The sequence below is a fragment of the Hakea prostrata genome, chromosome 10, assembly GCF_041222555.1.
Source record: "Hakea prostrata isolate BN-2017 chromosome 10, UWA_Hpros_2, whole genome shotgun sequence".
NCBI classification, from domain to species: Eukaryota; Viridiplantae; Streptophyta; class Magnoliopsida; order Proteales; family Proteaceae; genus Hakea; species Hakea prostrata.
Genome location: NC_142609.1, coordinates 14,597,464 through 14,605,383, shown reverse-complemented (window position 1 = coordinate 14,605,383; position 7,920 = coordinate 14,597,464). Strand labels below are relative to the sequence as shown.

Here is a 7,920-nt window from a genome sequence, read left to right as displayed (position 1 = left end):
TTTCTTTTTTTTTTCTTTTTCTTCAAGATATTCTCGTAGGACAGGATTGAGATGAATATGTTTCCCTCCATTATAGATATTTACATGCTTTTAATTAAAAATTATTTTACTTCTTAGTATTGAATATTAGAAATTAAGGTATGTACCGATGTTGTACTCTAGTGATTCAAAAAGCTCAGTTTAGGTTGGAACTTAAAATTGCAAAGATTTCATTACCTTATCAATAGTTTATTATTTATCAAAGGACATCGGTATCCATAAGTTGAGCACCAGCATGCCTGTCCAAGACATTAAGGCATGGTCTTATTTTTAATATGTTTTCATTTCTATGTTAACTTAAACACAAGGAATTTAATGGTGGGTCATAATACACTTTCTCATAGAGCAAGTTTATTTTCCGCCAGTTCAAAGTATTAACTCCATCTAAAATTGATTTATATTGTCTGTAGTATAGTCTCATGTGGTATCATGTGAAAAATTAATATAATCGGACGATTAGAATTCTTTTAGGATCATTTTATTGGTGCATAGACCCATTTTTAAATCAAACTCTTGCAACTCTTTCCATCCCAGTACTGCACTGCTAATGTCGTGTAAAGAAAGGATTTTATTGTCTTGAATCATTTCTTTAATAGTTGGTTTGTTCATTTTTTTCCTACCTTTGTTAGCGTCTATTTAATTTTTTCATGTAGGGAAGAAGGGTTGGTTTAGCAATTTAGCTAAGACTTTGGTTTGGACAAAATACATGGCTTTCGAATGGTTACCTGGTGAATGATGTCTGCATCATTGAAGCACATGTTACACTCATTGGTACAGTTGAAAAATCTCATGCTTGTTTTGCAAGACATTGAAAATCTCACATCTTCCATATTCTGATCTCATCAATTTCAAATTGATTTATATTGTCTGCAGTATAGTCTCATGTGGCATTATGTGAAAAATTAATATAATCGGACGATTATAATTCTTTTAGGATCTGTCTATCGTGGAATGGAGACATAGATGCTACTAAAAATATCAATGGAGATGTCTCTAAAGAAATCAATTTACTCTCCAAGATCAACCATATCAATATTATCAGGCTTTTGGGTGTGTGTTTCAGAGAGGGGCATTGGTATTTTGTTTATGAGTATGCCATGAATGGACCTCTAAGTAATTGGCTCCAAGGCAACATGAGCAACACAAAGGTTTTAAGCTGGACACAACGGGTACAGATTGCACTGGATATGTCCATGGGGCTTAATTATCTTCATATCTATACCAACCCTTCTCATATCCACAAAGATATAAAAAGCAGCAATATTCTTCTGGACAGCGATTACAGGGCTAAGATAGCCAATTTTGGTTTAGCAAGGTCTATCGAAGGGAAGGAAGGTGATGATTTCACCTTGACGAAGCACATTGTTGGGACAATAGGTTATTTGGCACCTGAGTATTTAGAGAATGGTTTGGTCTCTCCGAAGCTGGATGTGTATGCGTTTGGGGTTTTGATGCTGGAACTATTAAGTGGAAAAGATGTTGTTTCATCGCGAGGGGAAGATTTGATCTTTTCTAATGTGTTAAAAGCTTTACTCCAGGAGGGAACTAAAGCAAGAAAAGCTAGGAGAAATATTAGATCCTTCTCTAGGAGCAAATTATCCTTTGGACCTAGCTCTCTCTCTGGCCAGACTAACAGAGAGTTGTTTGAGGAAGGATCCAGCTAGTCCACGTATGGATGACATTGTGCAGTTTCTCTCAGGAATCATGGCTGCTTCACTCACTTGGGAATCATCTCTCCTGGGTAACCAGAGTTTCAACAGCAGCTCATAGGGACCGTAGCAGATAGGTTTGGACTATCAAATTGTGTCATTGCAGCCTTAAATTTTGCCATGTTTAATCCACAATCAAGTTAAGTCATCATTGCATACCTATTAATTGCTCAAAGCTCTCACAGTTCTGAAGTTGTAGAACTTCTTTACTCTAGATTCTTTGACAGCATACACTTCTATCTTCTTGTGTATGTAAACAATTCAATAAATGCAATTGGTTCATCCTTTTGAAGCCACCATGCAATCGCATAAGCTGCAGAGGTCCACTAAACTGTCATTTAAGAAATGGAGTCATATTGTCTCATATCGATAGCTGTAGTCTGTAGATGAGAGATTCTGATATTACATCATGGAAAAGGTCTCTTTCTTCAAATCATTTGGATTATCAAGCCGGAAATGCATGAGTTTTGACAAGTGGAGAAGAGCACAGAAAGATTGAAGAATTAAGAAATTGCATAATCAAATCAAGGTAGTTATATAACAGCAAAAAAGAGCCATACAGATAATGATGAGCATTCGCCTTTACAAAACCATGAACGGACCAGACTTCCACTTCAATAATCAATATATGAACATAATTATATTGCAGCGACATAAGACAACTCTCGCAATACAAGAAAACAGAGGCAGTGGACTCCATTTTATGCTAAAAACAGCATAACTTTGAACATGGTGAGCTTGGCTGTCATAGGTTCACTAATGCTTACCCCAACAACTCTTCAAAAGAAGCATTTGGAGTCAACACATCTCTAACATCTAACTTCATAAGACCCAGCTTTGGTAATATATCGAACCCATTCAACAGTATTATATCCACTCTTCTCCCATACGTTTAGCTTTCAGAAGCACAACTTCTGAATAGCTTTCTATAGTATGAGCAAATCCCTTAAAAGTAAAATAGTTTGAATAGAAAAACACGCTGCTTGAGCTTTTATTAGTGTCATTTGCTCTTTTAAGAACCGAAGCAGTAAGATAGTAAGAAAGCAGTCCAGCATTATTATCCTACTAACAAGGAAATGTGCTAATATATGAAAAAGATAGCCTCCAGAATTTCATAAATCCATAATTTCAAGTGAATGAAATGTGAGTAATAATTTTTGTCTCTGAGCTTAACAATACCAACTCTCCCTTCAAAGCTGTTTTTATTGTAAGCCTCAAGAAAGGACTGTAAGAGAGACAAGTTCGGCTGGTTTTGTTTGGTACAAACATAGCATATCAACAGAGACAGCACCAAAGGAAATTGAAGGCTCACGTGGGTGCTATTTGTATGTGACATTTTCTCTTTTTGGACTATTAATGACTTCTTTTTCTCTGTACCTCATAAATTGGCATAAATCCCAACTGTTTTCTCTTTTTAAATTTCTTATTATTTGCTGAGTTTTTGTTCCTCCACTATTGTATCTTATCCCTGTATTTCACCTCTTCTCAGCTTGTAAATACTACTTTTTCATCTTGGGGTTTGGGTTCCCTATTCATTTTCCTCCCTTCTAATCCATAGCATCCCATTAATTTCTAATTTGATTCTCTTCTCCTTTTCTTCTCTCTAATATTTAGACTTGTGGGCTCTAGTAATATCAAGTGACATGTAAGCAATGACATGAAGCATAATTCAACAAAACCAGAAATCTCAGACAAAATGTGGTATAAATGGTAGTACTTAAACCCATTAAATTTGGAGCGTTCAGTGGAGATGGAGTTTCTTCCCCCGAACGTTTTGTACAAATGATCTTCTAAGCACCCACTCTCCCTCTACATTCAGCTCTGTTTCTTCTCTAAATATCTAGTTTAAAAATGTGTGATGCCCTAATATATTTTGGAGGTCTTTGATGGATGAAATAATTGTAAATAATTGTTTACAATGCCTTCATGACTTTCAACATTATCAAGCCATTTGCAAGAGTTTGATTACCCATTCCTCAAACCCATGAACCATACAGACCTGAGGACCAAGACTGAATGAACAAAACCTCTGCAATTATTTTCAATCTCTTGGCCTTTTACTTCCATTAAGACAAACCAAGAAGTATTGAAACCTTTTCTTATCATTAAGAAAATGAAAATAACAGTGGAAATAATTTTTTCGTGTAAACATCTAAAATCTTGTCTCTTATAAAACGTCAAATAGATAAAACTGGAACTGCATAGAACCAGAGATATGCAAATTGGAAATTAAATTCAAAGTATCTACTGTCAAAGCTTCTGTTTCCCTGAAAGGATTTTAATTTCTAATCCATTAAGAGAAGCAGAGCAGAGATAAACCCTAACTCAAAATAACCCATCCATGAAATTAGGGTTTCCATCATCTTAAGAGAAGAGAACAAGTTAACTTCAGAATCAGAGAGAGAGACAAAGCAGCCAAAAAAAAAAAAAAAGCTTCTACCAACATATAACTCGTGAAGAGGATGAAAGATTAGCAGTCCACAACATACAAACTCTTTAGGAAATGAAAAATCCAAAACCAAAAGGGAAAAATACCTGAAAACAAAAAGGCTACAAACCTTTTGGGAAGAGTTGCTGCAGAGATTCTAGCGAAGTAGATGAAGATTTGCAGTTGCACGCAAGGTTCGAATTTTACCTCACAAGTTAGGGTTCACAGTAAAGGAGAGATGATCCATCTTTGCAAAAGATCCACAATTTTGCAAATTTTGCATTTGCAAAAGATTTCGTTTAGGAGAAAGAACCGGGGGAGGGTGACAATTATCCATTCCAAACTATGTCTGTGACATCTGCTGCATCTGGTCTGGAGAAGGGTGACAAAGAACCATTGCTTCTCTAAGGTTCGTGAATCGGTTGCAAAAGGAAGAACTATCACTATTAGAAATCAAAAACCCTAAAATATATGATACGTTCACCTAAGAAGAGATTGAGAGAGATTGTGAGAGGAGATTGAGAGAGATTAATACCTTGAAAATACTGACAGCCCGCTTTATTTTCTTGGTACATCCCTCGCAATGCATGACGAAGAACCATCACTATCAAAAATAGAAACCATTATCGATCCATCTTCCTTCTTCCCCATGTCCTTCTTCTCAACATCGTTCGGCTTTCTTGCAATGATAAAACAAATACATAGATTCAGAGAGATCGAGAAGGATTTAGAGCGAGTTCGAGAGGGATATAGGGATATTTCTGCAATGAAAAAACAAATACATAGATTCAGAGAGATCGAGAGGGATTGCGGCGTTCAGAGCGAGTTCGAGAGACTGAGATTTAGAGAGGTCGTCAGAGATAGTGGTGATTTAGAGAGAGATTCAGAGAGAGTTCGAGAAGGAGAGGGATAGAGCGACAGAGTTTGAGAGGGATTGAAAGAGGTCAAAGAGATAAATCGGGATCAAAATTAAGGATAAATTCATAATAATTCATGGCTAGAATGTCCAAATTATCCTTGCAAAAATAACTAAAGAAATAACAAATAGTACAACATTATTGGTATTTAGAAAAATTCTAAGGACAGAAAATGACAGAAAAAGATTTGCGAAAAAAGTAGAGTACATGCTTTTATTATAGTAGTGAACGCAAGACCCACCCCCCCCCACCCTCATTTCTTGTAAATATAGGTTATAAAGATGAAGAAAACCCTGATTATGGAGCTATCGCTACAATGGTGCAATGGGACGACGATCTGCTCTTCTGAAGCCAAATCGAAAGTCAGAAAACAACAATGGAGCTCAACGAACCAGAAATGGTGCTCGACAATGACGTTCTGCTCTTGTGAAGCCAAATCGAACCTCAGAAAACAACGATGGAACTCAACGAACGATTGCTATGCTCGTTCCCAAACTAAACAGAAACTTGCTCTGTGGAGAAGATGAACCCTAGAGAAAATTTTCACGCTCTACGGAGAAGGTTAAGTATGAACACTAGTAATTTTCAACTTTGATGAGAATAAATCATCAGTTTTTCTTTGGGACGAGTTTCACCTCCAGCTTAAGTGAGTCATTGGTAAAAATAGCCTTTAACATCAATAGAACTATAGAAGTCCAAAGTTGATCAGGAAAAATTAAAAATTTTAGAGCAAATTGCACTGACACCCTAAAATGAAGGTCTTAAAGCACTGACACCCACTTTATGTTTAAAAAGCACATAGACCCCAAAATTGGATTTTCATTAGATATATTTGACAAATTTTATCACTAAAAACAGTTAAATCACTGTTTATTTTCAAAAAAATCGCTATAATAAACAGTGTCTGATAGGTTTTCAGTGACAAATTACACAAATATTTCCAATGAAAATTCAATTTGGGGGTCTTTATGCTTTTTAAAGATAAAGTGAAATGTTAGTATTTTAAGGGTACAATTGCTCAAAAATTTATAGTTTCCATGTTCACGCACCAATTTGTTCCTTCCGCTCGCGCTCTCTATAAGAGCAATTAAAAACGTCCCAGAAATACAACTATAACCAGTTACAAACTCAACTCCAAGTTCTTTCAAATTTGGAAAATCTGGTCTTTGTTTTCTGAGATTGATTTTATCAAGGTGCTTTTAGGGTTTTGGAACTGAATGCCTGCGCTACTAGAGATGATGAAGAAAATTCGAGCAGAAAAAATGAGGAGGAGATCGGTACTGCAACTCACAATCTGCTTTGCCATCATTACCTGCTGAAATCCTTTGTGAGATACTAACTCGTGTGACTATCGATGTTCTTCTCCAGAGTTGCAAATGGGTTTGCAAAGAATGGCAAGCTCTCACATATGACTCTACATTCAGATCCCTCCATCGTCAGGAAACGCCACCAATTTCAGGTTACCTCGTTCAATTTGTTAACAACGACAGATCTCACATCGGCTATATATCTCCTCTTCCTCCAACTACATTGACAATTTTATGCCGGAGAAGTCGCTTGGATCAGAGCCGCTACTTGTCAAGCACCAGGTATCGTTTGTTGGGTGAACTCACTCGATTTCTTATTATGTGTGTAATCCTCTGACTCGGCAACAGAAAGAGATTCCAAATCCCAAAAGTGATTGTTACAATGAAAGAATGGCTATCATGGTAATGAAATCAAATCCATTGCCGATTCTCAATCTGCATTGGGGATTGGTGTTTGAAGTATTGGGAGATATTTGATTCCAAGAACTGGAAATGGAGGATCCATTCAAAATCTAAAAGGTTGCCTGACTTTGATTCTGAGCTAGAATAACTTCTTTTACACGAGTATTTTCACTGGTTAACTTCTGATGAAAAAATATTTGTCTTTGATTTCATTAGACAGGATTGGAGATTTATCATGTTGCCTCAATTAGAAGATGGAGAAGCAGAAATCATCAAATATGACAAGAAATTGGAAGATTGTGAAGGGAAACTAGGGGTTTTATACAGTCTGAGATTAGCTAGGGGATTTTTATGGATTGAGTTATGGGTAATGGAGGATTGCTTGAAAGAGACATGGAAAAAAAAATACAGATTGAGCTTGGAACCCCTCGACCGGTTGGAGCAGCCTTGTTCTATATTGGCAATTAACAACATGATGAGTAGTATTTTGGTTAGGGTTTTTGACAATCGTTTGGTACAATTTCATCACTGGATCTCACACCAGAGTGAGGAAGCTTTAGAAACTTAACTACTACTACTCTTGTTCATTATATTCATCCATTTAATTCAGATTTTGTGCCTCGTAAAGTCAAGATGAAGAAGATGATGACCCAGAAGTAATAGGTTATTAATTTTGGTAGAAGTGTAAATATTTTTTTGGGGTAGTTTAGGAGTGTAAGTAGTTTATTATGTAATGGAAAGTTTCTCCACATTGCAACAATATATCTATCGATCAAAGACCTTTTATCACAGCCCACAAAAGATTGCCAACACCATCACAAAAGATTGCCAACAATATGGTGTATGCATATTGATTTTTCCTTTTTATGACCTTATGGGTAGGGGTGTAAATGGATAACCAAAATCCGCTTTCAAATTCGCATCCGCATCCGTTTAGGGGTATCCGAATCCGTCCCATTACTAATAGGATGCGGATATGATATACCCCTTTCTTACCAATTATTATCCGTCCGACAAAATTATCCAATTAAGTTGCTTATTTAGATTTATTTTTCTTATTTTTATAATTGTTTTACTTGTGATATATGACTATTTTTTCTAGATTACTACTAAAATTG

At 36.1% G+C, this 7,920-nt stretch overlaps 1 pseudogene; it reads left to right on the top strand.

Moving 5' to 3' along the window:
- The first annotated feature begins 1,136 nt into the window (after positions 1-1,136).
- Positions 1,137-1,703, top strand: LOC149002099 (protein LYK5 pseudogene; annotated as a pseudogene).
- Positions 1,704-7,920: the final 6,217 nt, after the last annotated feature.